Source organism: Rutilus rutilus (genome assembly GCF_951802725.1).
Source record: "Rutilus rutilus genome assembly, chromosome: 4".
Classification (NCBI taxonomy): domain Eukaryota; kingdom Metazoa; phylum Chordata; class Actinopteri; order Cypriniformes; family Leuciscidae; genus Rutilus; species Rutilus rutilus.
Window position 1 is genome coordinate 40,221,504 of NC_140212.1, and position 13,791 is coordinate 40,235,294.

At 37.1% G+C, this 13,791-nt stretch overlaps 1 protein-coding gene across 1 annotated transcript in view; it reads right to left on the bottom strand.

Annotated features, from left to right (window-relative positions):
- Positions 1-13,791, bottom strand: part of LOC311289216 (tripartite motif-containing protein 16-like) — a 696,468-nt gene that overhangs the window by 415,184 nt on the left and 267,493 nt on the right. The gene's annotated exons all lie outside the window — the stretch shown is intronic.

The following is a 13,791-nucleotide window of genomic DNA, read 5'->3' on the forward strand; positions in this document are numbered from 1 at the left end:
AGTTAAAGTACACAAATAACTGTAAATTAACAGTACATTAATGAGTTTTTGTTCCTTTTTTCAAGATGTCATATTTTCTCACTGTTTTCTTGTCTGTCTCTCTCTCTCTGCAGCAACAGAACGCCACTTGATTTCACAAGTAGAGCACCTAAAAGGAGAGGTTGCTATTATTAAGCAATTATTAATTAATCTAACAAAGCAGAGCTCTCTGGGTGCAGAGGGCATCCATTTGCCACTTAACAATATGTTGGACCTTCAAAGTCTTAAAATGAAGCTGAAGGATGAGGCATGTCAGTTATCTCATATAAACAGGAACAAAAAGCCCAATGTCATACCAAAATAACAAATACTTAAGATATAAGTGAATGGTTTTAACAAAACGAACAAATTAATTTAGATAGAAGACAGAAACCGTTAGCACAATCTCCTCATGAGACACATTATTATTGTAATGCTTAAAGGAAATTATCATTCATGTTTCAGCTATTATAAACATTTATAAACAAATATGTTTAACTGCATTCAACTCGTTGACCCACACACATTTTAATTACCTCAGACAGATTTTCTTACTCACCCGACGCAAACAGCAGGCCTGGAAAAATCCAGAATGACCGCTCATTAGTTACGCAGCATTCAACAGTCTAATTGACCAGCCGTTATATTCGTTTAAATACTAAAACCTAATACCCTTATAATCAAGTTTAATTAGTCAAAATACATTTAAAAGTCATTACAAGTAAAAAAAAAAAATTACAATAAATAAAAACAAGTTAAAAATATTTATAAAAACGCGCCCGTGCAGGAGATGCGCGCACCCTGGCTGAGTCCATTAATAAAAACGGAAATGTTTAATTAATACATTAGGCATCAACTAGACAAGATAGAAATCAGCAAAAAGGGTCATAGGAAATAGGGTCATCCATTATTAATTAAACAATTGCAGGCAAAACAGATTTAATAGGGATTTATTTTAAATTCATTACAAGTTAAAAATATTAATAAAAGCGAGCTCACACACAGAGAGCAGGAGATCCACCAGAGAATATTAAATAATATTAATTTCAAGTTAAAAATTTATTACAATAAATAAAAATAATTACAAGTTAAAATATTTAATTAAAAACACGCCCACACACACACAGACAGTGCAGGAGATGCTAATAATATCATAAATTTACAAAGATTATCATATCAAAAAGAATATAAATAAAATTCCTTATCAGTTAAAATGATTAATAACATGCACACGAACATGCAACATGCACGCGCAGCAGGAGTCCTTAAAAGATGTGTGCAAAGCCACAGTCTTCTTCAGTGCGCAGCAGTTCTCCACCGCTTACAAGAGAAGGTGCTATTGTTCCCCTGCTGGATTTAAAGGGTAGACGGAAGATATAACATGTAATGATGTATTTGAAACACTATATATTTAGAAATGTTAATTTACAAATAAATAAATAAGAATAAAAAAAAATTATATTAAATATAAATATTTATTAAACAAACAAACAAAAAAAAATCTGTCAGGGATTGGAAAAGGGACCGTCTCTAGCAGGGCTAATCAATTAGCTTCATTCGAGGGCCGGATTATCAAATCGAAAAGTTGAGGTGGGCCGGTGGGTTGGTTTGGGGGTTTAGCTTATTTATTGAAACAGTTTCAATAAATAAGCTAAAGTAACCCTAAAAAAGTATGGTATTTACTTGGAAATGTGGTACCCAACAGTATGCAGATATATAAAACCATAATAAATAAACTTGATAATTTACAGCTGTGTACAACTATTTTCCTTGGAACAAATTAATTATACAAACTAGTAGCTGTTGGTGAGAAATAATTATTATTTTATTTATAATTGTTATGCTTAAATTAAAATATTCTGACAGTGAGACTTGATAACCACAGGCTACTCACTCCCACTGTATAAAAAAAAATGCCTAAACACAAGTTAAAAACTATAAGCACCTTTACAAACTGACATAATTTCATAACAAACAATTATATATTCCTCTACCAACCTAATAAATCTAATGCAATATAAATCACTATATTTAATATTATACTATGTAATATATATATATATATATATATATATATATATATATATATATATAATTTATTTATTACTACATAGTATTCAATATAAATATTGCTCATTTCTGCCCAACCCATGGTAAATTACTACAGTACATTCATGATAAATGTTTGTAAGGGTGATTAGGGGATTTAACCCTCAGACGGTCCTCGGTCATTTCTGACCGATAAATTTTCTGTTTTGAATTTCTAAAAATCACAGCTTCATCGGAATGTTATGAAACTTGGTGACTTTTATGGCATTAGGTATGTGAATACAAAAAAAAATTGAGGTCATGATCCGAGCATGCTAAGTGGTCGTAAAAAAAATAGTGACGATTTTGGTCTTCGGTCAAAAATGACCGACCCATAGGAAATGAATGGGAAATTGACAAAAAAAAAAAATTCTCCGAATTTTTGTGTGTACAATCTACAAATCGGCCTCAATCCTAAAAAAAAGTACACCGCTGTAAAGGGGTGACACTCTACAACATCAAGAGTACAAAAAAGACACACCCACCCACACACACACACACATACACACACACTTTTATACACATAAACACCAATAAATTTTGATTACAAAAAATCTGTTTTGAATTTTTAAAAATCACAGCTTCATTGGAATGTTCCGAAACTTGGTGACTTGTATGGCATTAGGTATGTGCACGCACAAAAAAATTGAGGTCATGATTCGAGCATGCTAAGTGGTCGTAAAAAAAATAGTCACACTTGTGGTCTTCGGTCAAAAATGACCCCCATAGAAAATGAATGGGAAATTGAAAAAAAAATTAAAAAAAATAAAAAAAATAAAAAAACGTAATACTATTTTACAAAAAGTGTTATAATTGAATGAATTGCATTTTTTGTTACAAATTCTGTACAAAAAAAAAAGTAAATGTGTCCATAAACAGCTGGGGAATTCACATGCCTCTCCATAGAGAACTGATCTAGTGGTTACACCATGCTCCTACGCTTTCTCTCCATACTCTCACCAGATGGTGCTAATCTGCTTCAAACATTTTTTTTTTTGAAGGCCTAGACTCTATATTAAACTAAAATACTGTATAATTTTTTTTTTTTTAAATACATATATTTATATAATTTTTTTTATTATTTTCAATGGCAAAAATAGACCATAAATATTGCATAAATATTAATAAATTCAATAAAATGATCTCAAAATACTAAATTAAAAAGAATAAATATTATAGAACAAAAATAAATTGCATTGGTTTTACTAGGATGGAGGAAGTTTCATTTTTAGGCCTCCGGTCACTTCTGACCGGGAAGGCCCAGGATGTGACTCCGAAACGAAGACCGTCTGAGGGTTAAAGTCTAATTTCATTCATGCCACAATGTTTCTCCTGCTTTCCTCATCAGTCTTATCAGTGATATTGCACCCTACTAGAAAAATTAGATATTGCTATAGGGAAATTATAGCAACCATGTAACCAGCAATGAGAATGATTATGCTACAATTATAAGAATAGGTTGTTCAATTTTTATTGGGTGCTTAACTTCATGTTAGACTTACACTATGCACAGTTTTTTATATTTCTAATGGGCTGGGGGTTTGTTACACGTGTTGTGGATAGGGATGAACAATATTATCAGAGCGTCATCGGTAAAGGCTTAAAATGTAGTCATCAGTCCGATATGGAAAATGATGCTGATTATGTGCTTGCAATAACTGTCATGTATGTTAGCGATAAGATGATGTCAGCAGTTGAAGTGAACGTTTGCCTGTGATGAGATTCACTTTAATGGATTGCTGTGTTGAACTTGACGATGCGAGTACAGTTGCGTCTGCTGTGTGATACAGCAAGAGCTTCCCCTGGGTCCTAGTGCTTTATTTAGGGGCGCTGTTCTTGTTAGATTACAAGTAATATTAAATTACGTGTGTTTAAATATTAATTAAGCAGTAATTGATGTCATGAAGTCACAAGTCTGATTTGACTTAATGTTCTGACGCAAACATAACACTTTGTAAATTAATATAAAAAAAGAAAAAAGAGAGATGAATAACAGCATTGACTATTGGCCATAATTTGTTGAAAACTGTTGGATATTGGCAAAAATCTAATATTGTGCATCCCCAGTTCTAGAGAAGATGCTAATGTGTTTTGCATTGTGTACCTTCACAGTGGTGTAGTTTGAAGAATTAAGTTTCCCGTGTCCGCTGTCCCAGACGAACACCTTGAGGTGTGTGAGCTCTTTTGTACCTCATCTCCGAGGTAGAGCTCACACAAGGCTTCATCCCTCCATAGAGAAACGTCCAGGAGCTTCTGGCCACACCTTATGGACAGATCCAGGACAGGACCGGGCTTCCCTGGACCTCTGCCATCCTCAGCACTTGTATCTGCAGAATAATAGCCCAATGGTTACGTTGTGTTATGGCGAAGTAATTCAGGTCAAATGACCCTCATTCAAAATGTAAAGCTTTGGGACCGTGGTTGAGTTATCTAGATAGTCGTGTGAGTTATATTCTTATGGTTCAGCTGTATTTTATATATATATATATATATATATATATATATATATATATATATATATATATATACTGTATATATATATATTTTTTTTTTTTTACTAATTTAATATTGTTTCTAGCCAATGGAAAAATTTAACCTTTTTGTAAAGATTCTCAGTTATCTTGATTAATGTTGTCACGTTACCGAAATTTTCAACTTAAATTTGATACCTTTAAAAATATATTAGTATGTCATATGCTTTTATGCTTGCAACTTCATGAGTAAATAAACCTGATTCTTTATTTTCATCTTCATGTAAGCACCAGAGGAATGCAGAAGAACTTATTTCTAGATATTCAGTAATGGCATTAGAATAACTCACTTTTTCCACCTGTCCTTGAAGGGTTAGGTAGTCTGCCCGAGAAAAGATGTCTTCTTCTCCTGTGACTGGCAGTGATGGAGGACACAGGGCGTCTTTGGCAGCCTTTTCCTTCTCCTCGCTGATCATTATTGGTGCTGCCCTGAATTTAGTTGATCCCCTGCCAAAATATAAATTTTGTCACCCAAACCTAACCCCGATGGTTACATTTTTTAAAAAGTAACTCACACCCTCCTCGAAATAGGGTGTCTCATCATTATTCCCACATAAAAAAAAAATGTTTTTGCCATCACTTAAGGCACTGCTTGATCTTGGCCTTAAGTGATGCTATTTTAATTTGTTTGCCATCTGATGAAAATGTGACAGCTCTGCAAGTTGTTCTGTTTGCAACACATTTGCAGTGGATTGGTGCTGGGCGAGTGTATGGGCTCTGTGTTGCCATCTAGAGAAAAGTACTCAACATACTTAAGTATATTTTTAATAAAGATTATCTTTTAAAAAATATATATATCCATGACTTTACAAGAATGTTAATAATGAGTATATTGAATTTAAAAAAATGATAAAAAATCAAATCTGTTGCAGACCCCGTCCTGGAGATCCCCTCAACAGATATGAATTGTCTTTTTATTATTTTTCAATAAAAAAATGAGAGAGACGAGAGTTAGCTGTTAATCAGAAGATGCACCAGGGTTGCCACGGCAACACAAGCTCTCAACTTTCACCCAGAACTTAAATGCAGCTTAATTTACTTCAATATACTCATTATAACACCATAATGTAGTGAAAAACCTTATAAAATATATGTAAATACTACACAAGTGCAAGAAAACAGCAACAACAAAAATCCCTGTACTGTCAGAGGCCCTTTTTTTCCATTTGCTTGACAGGATAGTTCTTTTTTGTTGTTGTGGTAAATCTTTACTTAACAATAAATTGTATCAATGACTTCTAAAGAAATAAATAAGAATTTATTTAATGTAATTTATTTACTGAAAGTAAACTAGTCTTAAGCCCTGTCTGTGAAACCAGGGGTAAATGTTTTTGTGAAATTAATTATAAGCATATATGGTGTAGCCTAAAGTAGGTCTGGCATTTCAGTTATTGATTTATATCCCGCCTTAGTTGGTCGTATGGCTCTGGCATACAAAAAAGCCACCTCAGCGAACAAAAAGGAGAACGAGAAGAAAGCACGTAAACATTTGAAATGGGCCGTTATTGTGGCAGCAGGATATGATACAATTTTAAAATGTGTAGGCTAGGCTAATATAGGCTGAAAGGTTTAAAATCACATTAAAATAAATTTTCTGTGAGTGCGCTTTGCATGTGTGCATCACAGAACACCACGCGATTCTTAAGCTTGAACGGTTTAAAGTCATATTAAAATGCACACAAAGGAATCGATAAGAGGAATCAGAATTTTAAATTAATTTTAAAATGACCCGAGATTTCTTGATTTATGTTCATGACAAGAATCGAATTTGTGATAAATGAGCAATTTCTTCGTTTTTACGTTTAGAGGTCAAAAACGAGAAAACAAGTTATCCGGAGGTTCACGGACAGTACAGACATTTTTCTGTTTATCATTTGCTCTTTAAAACAGTTGCATGAATAAGTGAGAGGAAGAGAGAGGTTTTGAAAAGCATACTTATGGTGGAGGGCTGTCCCTATGAAGGTCGGCTTTCCTTTTCGGCCTTTCAGGCTGTAATTTGACCAGGCCTCATTGGTAGCTAGTTTCCGGAGGACTCTCCTCACAGCGTCCCCGATGCTGCTGCCTCCCATCAAGCTCAAAAACTGGATCTATGCAACATATAAAGGTAAATATTAAAAAGCAAATGTTAGTGTTGCAATGGCATGCGGAGCAGGGTTAATCGCTGGCACACAAGCAAATGCGAGAGGTGTGTGTATTTCATTCAGATAAATTAGCCTACATGCACACAGATCTACATTTTGAACTTAAAAATGGCACTTTGTGACAAAAAGGTTGCCGACCCCTGTGCTATATCAACATACCATCCTTTTTTTCCCTTCTGGGCCCTCAAGTTTTAATATTAAATCTTGCAGCTCCTGCACTGTTTTGCAGGGCCTCTCAATGGTCTCCTGTGGTGGTGTTGTGATGGTTGCCGGACCAGGACGATTCTGTTGAATAGCCTGGACCAGACGCTCAATAGAATTTGAAATATCTGTTGACATTCTCTCTATTGCGAGGAACATCCGCTGCTCGATGAGATGCTGGAAATCTGAAAAATTGAGATGGGTTAGATGATGATGGGGGGTTGGTCATCTTGACATTTAATTATTTGCTTAGTATTCAGGCATATGTGTGGTACTTCAAGAAATAAAATATAGACATTGGCATGACTGTGTTGCCAGATGCAATAGCTATGGTCTAATTTGGATAGTAAGTCAAGTCATCTTCATTTATATAGCGCTTTTAACAATGTAGATTGTTTCAAAGCAGCTTTACAGAGATGAACGTATAATTGTCTTCATTAACGTCCCCACTCTATAGATCACCTGGTCTAACTTGTTCCGATAAACTAACTTACTTCCAAAACTAGCTTCCTACCTAAACTAGCTTCCTGCGCAGGAATAAATCGACAAACAGACCTGCAAATGTCCTTTAAATGCTTTAATCACGGCCAGGAGATCTTCCCGAGCAGTTCTCAGGGAATCTCTCCCAAGAAGCAAGGCCGGAGGATCTCAGACAAATTCCATTTAGAATCCCACAGTGTACAAGAATACAATAGTTTTTATAGTATAGAGGTATGGCATAAATGTCAGGCTGCATTACATAATAACAGACTGTCTAGTCATTTCCCCTTTCTGTATTTATACACATACAGTCAGTCACAAGTTTCCCCAAAGAGTTTGGACACATTAAAAGCATATGGATGTTATTCCTGCAAGAAAAACAAATGTTAGTTGATTAATTAAAGTTGATTAATTAAAATTCACTAAAACAATCCATGCACTAAGACAAAAATGCATTTGCCCACCTATCTAAATGTAGGAAAGAAGGTGAATAAGCCCTAATTCAAAAAACGGTGGAGTGTTTCTTTAAGTTTAGAGACATGATCCAAAAAAAAAGTTCACGGTGACGGAGAGCCAGAAAGCACACCCTGTTTAATTTCTTTATTTTACAAAAGCACAATGTTTTTTTTTTTTCGCTTGTAAGTGGACACATAAAAAAGTAGACATTTAACAGTTTATTTTCTCATATTTCTTAAGTCTATATGACCATAAATGACGGAGTATTTGCTGGTATGTGAAAAAAATCGAGCAAAATGCGCCAGCGCGTTTGCCGACCCCAGGGGGTTAATGTGTAAAGGGAGACTATTCCAAAGACGCGGTGCTGCCACCACAAAGGCACGATCGCCCTTAAGATTTTGGAACATTTAAAATAAAATGTGTCTGTCTAACATTCATTTCCTTAGTGTATATTTGTGCTTTATGCCGATGTTGACGGGAGAGGACGCTGGCGTGGCTTGTTCGCCGCTTCTCCGTTTCTCTAACCAAAAATTCTCTACAGTGCAACAGTTGTTACGGTATAGCCTATAGTATAACATTTATTGACCAGTATTACGTTCAGTAAGTTATACTAGTGTCGCTGCTCACTAGTAAATTGTGGATTTGTATGTGTTCTGTACGGATTCCGCCGACTCAAGCGGCTGTCTGTCAACCTACCAGTTTTCCATCGCTCCGGGATTCCCGTATCTGTTCATCACTGCCTGTTACCGTGAGGCTTTCACCCAAAGTCACTGCCGATGATCGCGAGGTCTCCACCCAAAGTCACAGTTATCTGCGTACTGTGTCTGATGGCTTTCCTCTGTGCATCACAGGCATGGCTAACGGCTAACAGACCACTCTCCACGACTGGCATGATGTTGAACTATTCCGCCACCCAACTGAAGAAATTAAATTTTACCACTCCATCGTGTATATCAGTCATTAAACAACTTGAACTCCATCGCCGGGCCCATTACATTCACAGAAGTTGCCGTCAAAAGTTTGTTTTCTCCCGGTCTGATCACAACATCTCATCCCTCTGGTCTGGTGTGACCATATCGAACACGTAATCAGGGCACTGCCACTCCTAGGACTAGTAACACTGGGTTCCCATGACGACGCTACGCACTGACCAGGATGAAAAACGTGGAGTGGACCTCAGTCTACTTCGGCCAATACAGAGACTCACTGCTGCATCAAATATCAAGATTGAACTTTTCAATGCACAATCCATCACAAACAAATCTTGCCTCATACATGACCATATTCTGGAAAGGTGTTTGGATATGATGTGCCTTACAGAAACCTGGCATCAACCAGATGTTGTTTTTTTTTTTTAAATGAGACCAGCACAGGGCGTGATCGTGGTCTGGTTGTCATCCACCGAAGTGATCTGATCTTGTCCCCTATAACCCTGCCTGAGCTGTCTTCGTTTGAATGCCTTGCATTTAAATGTAAGCACTCTCTCCACGACGATACTTCTTATTTACCAGCCACCCAAACCAAACTCATCTTCTTTCAACCTTCGGAGGGGGGGAGCCAGAGGTAGAGCAAGAGTCGAAGGGGGCGAGGCAGAGGTGCAAGTAGAGAAAGAGGCAGGGGAAGAGGACGGGGCAGGGGAAGAGGAAGTCGACTCTGGAAGCCCTGCTGAATTAAGTCGACTCTGTAATATTTTAGTCTGCAGGTGAGGGATGTAACTGTAGTCTTTTTGCTCCTTCACTGTGTAGACACGGTAGCGCTGTGACTTCTTGCTATAGACTCGTTTTTGTCTGCAAAACAACATATGACATTAGTTGACACAATAAGAAATATTGTAAAACAATATTAAAAACAAACAAGAAATAAACAAATAAACAAGAAGAAAACATAAGCACATTTTACAGGACATACAAATTTCATTAATTTACAATAGTGACTTACGAAACATTGCCTTTCATGTTTACATGCACTGGTCGGTGGTTATGATGATTGTAGTCTAAGGCTGCTAGAAAAGTCCTAGCCTCATAAACAGGAGGCGAAAAGGAAAACCGTTTGCCTGCATACATAAGGATATGATTCTGGAAGGATTCCAACTCAGAAGTTGACCTACAGGACAAAGAGAAAGCATTATCATATTCTCCAAAGATCATCTTTCTTCAGAAAATATCAAGTGCAAGAGCTATGGCTGTATGTACAAATAATAAAACATTATAATTATTTTGTGGTTTTAGTTATTTTGTAAAGTTTGTTGTTGAAGATGTAAAAAATGTTATTCACAGAATCAGCCTTGGCCTGTACTAACAACACATATTTTAGCAAGTATAAGAACTTTTAGCACTCTTTACCGAAAGGTAAGAAACTTCTCCGCATCCTTCAGCCACCTCCTGTTTAGCACAATTTGTGACAAAGCCTCATGTGCAGCAGAGCCAGGTGGTATGACTTCTTTGTTTGCGGTTTCCTCATCCAGAGGTGCATGGAGGCATCTGCCGAGGGCCCACTCGTGTTCTCCACAAACATGGTGCAGTACACCTCGCCAGATACACTGAATAATAAAGTACAGTAAATCATAGTCATAATGCATGTCAAGTTAAAATACAACATCATAGGCAGGACATAGCATACAGAACTGAGGACACCCATATTATAGGAGTCAAATTTAAAATGATCAAGTTTCATCTGATTATTGTATGTATTTGTATCTGTCATATTAACCATGAACTCCTCCCGGTTGCCTGCTTTCTGACAAGAAAACCAAAAGTGGTTGACAACATCCTTCAGCCAAACAAGTATTTGTGACTGACCAGATATCATCCCAGCCTGTGGAGAAAAGTCCAAAAGTATTTTTAGGAAAAACTGTTAAACAGTAAAGTAGTACTCAATGAAATAAACCAAATAATACCAACATTGTTTTTGTCTTACCGCATGTAGTCTCTTGGTCAGATTCTTAGCTGCATGTCAGATGTCCAGGGAATGGACTACATGGTCCTTGTATCTCCCTTTTTCTGGATCTGATGAGCAACAACCAAACACACATGACATTTTTTTACAAATTCTCCCTCAAATATCAAAACAAAATCCTAATTTCATTCTTACGCATCAGGGAAGCAATCTGCACGTGGGCATCGGTTACTATTTCTTCGATGTTTAGCTCCCCATGAGTCTATCAAAGGTCTTTATGAATGCATACTTCTCCATGGCCACACTCTTACGGTCAGTCTGCCTCTTGTCCACAGTGACAATACTGATGATGTCCATTGTGTCCTGCTCCATAGTAGTATATGTGCAGTACTGGGCAGAGTGACCTTTGATAAAAATTTTAAAAAAGTGTGACTTACCTGGAGAGTCCATCCTTCCGTCAGCTAGAAAAGAAATAAATAACCTTGTAAACCTGCACCAAACTCTGACTGTTTTCAGTTTATTGTTTAAACTGAAGCTGATCATGTATTATCAATGTTTAATTAGTTATAAATTGTAGTAAATTACTTGACACCGTCATTTCAAACATCTGAGGCCTTGTTAATCAACAGAGTTTAGTACTTACCAAGGGCAACAACACTGTCTTTTGAGCCTAATTTTTCGATAATGGCCTTCCTCTTCTCCTCCCAAAACTCCATTATTGGATCTACACAGTAGGCAGATTGTATAGCATAGAAAGTGGTGGATGCCACCACTTTCATGTTCATAAACTGGAAGAGGAGGGCGATCTTGGAATAATTGTTGCCAGACAGAAGAATGTTTGTGGATAACATGAAGTCTCCCCCTTGCATGTTATGCTTTAGTAATGGCTGGCTGTTCCACATCCACAGTTTATGTCCATGTGGGCAATACTGTATAGAGAAGAGAACAGAAATATTTTATAAAAATGCTCCAGTTTTTTTTTCTTAGGTTCTATTGACAGCTGTTCTCTATTACAAATAATTTGATACTATGCTAGTTACAACTGATAATGTAAATTCACCCATTCCAGAACAGCTGCAGTGCCTCGTGGCTGCAAGTTGACCTGAAAAGGTGGGAGCCCATCACATTCCACTCCCGTGCTCTGGTCAATGTAAAAACATTTGTTGATTGGCAGTTTCAGAAAAGAGACCAGTTGGATAAGGTTTTTGTGGAAAGCTATGCTTGCAGGCTGGTTAATGAGGTCAGTTTCTGCATCGACTCGAGCAAAGGTAGGGAAGGTGGGAATGTCTGTTGTTGGATGATGAAAATCTTCCGAAAGGTCTGGCTCTTGAACCGTCTCCTCGCGGTCATAAATGTCCAGGACAGCCTCTTCAAGCCCAATGATGGGGAGGCTGTCAATGTTTTTCTGTTATGTCCCACTAGCACTTTGTAAAAAAACATCATAAAAACACCCAAGTGAAAAATATGAATATAGATTAATTTCCAGATAACAACAAAAAAAAAAAAAAACTCTATTAACATTGATTGATAGCTCACTAGCTTGTAACATTGCCACAATACATACCGCACATAGATAGGTGGGACATAGTCTGCATCAGATGGGTCTGAGGCCAGTTTGTCCAGCAATTCTATCCTGTAATAGCAAAAACAGGGAGAAATAATTCATTACTACACACAAACTGTAATATTGACATGCTAGAAGCCAAAGTATGGTGTTGATCATTTGTAACTTACACACTGTTCTCAAGGCTGTTGGCTTGCTTTTCATCTATGAGAACTGAGTGATCACGCAACTCCAGTGATTTGATGCTACAGAAACACACAGCATGAATACGTGGAGCACAAAATTTACAATGTCACAATATAGAAAAATGAAAAGATATGCATTTTATTCATAATAATGACACACATTTCTGGCAATTCTAACACCTTCATAGGTGTTGACGTAGATGGACCCTTTCCTCCTGACAGTGTTGTTTTCTCATAGCTGTAAACAAATAGCCATTGTTAGAAAGCTGGGAGTACAGAGTGCATTTACAAGTGTTAATTTTGTTAGTGTTTCTGTGTATCTAGATTCTTTTATGTGTTACCACCATTACCTTACAGGTTGGCAGTACACGGACTGTCTCCCCTCATGTGTACACTACTCAATCCTACACTTAATCCTCTATGTACGCGCACCTTAGGAGAACATCAGATGGTTCAGAGGCGCTCTTTGTAAAGGGCTATAGTTACGAAGTTTGTCATGGCTTGCCTTACTAGCCAATAAATTTAGCAAAACACATTTAGCAAAAAAGCCAACATATATTACAACCCAACCAGTACTTCTTTGGCCATTTTAATACTTCTATGGAGTAACAATCTTAATGTAGTAACATTTTGAAACGGTCCTGTGGCTGGCTACCTAGCATCCACATTTTGGCTAGCATTTTATCGTTAGCATTACACCACAAAAACAATAAAATAATATATTGCAAATGGCCTGTAACTATATCTTACCTTTGCAGTAAAAAGAAAGCCAGCTTGGGGTCTGTTTTAATACCCAGCGCTGACCGGAGATTCCGCCATGAATCAAATGCCGCTCCGATGTTGACTCTGGTCTTTGCCGCGACGCCGGTCACTCTCTCTTTTTGCCACACTAGATACGTTTTTTTTTTTGTTTTTTTTTTAAACTTACGAGGAGTGTCCGTGGGTGTATGAATTGTGCTGGAGGCTGGTCGCTTCTTTCCATCAGCTGAGTCGTCCATTTGAAAAAAACTACCGATTGCCGCTGCTTACTCAATGGCTGCCGTGCCATACGGATGTAAGCCCAAGTAGACGAGAACGCGCGCATGACGTCACATTTTGTGAATTTTCGCGCCGATTCGGGCCCGACTCCTCCACACACAATTGAGCCTACAGGCTGATAGAGGCAACCTTGGTGGACATTCAAGGTGTCATTCTTTTTATTACATCATGGTTGGCTCATACAAGTACAAATG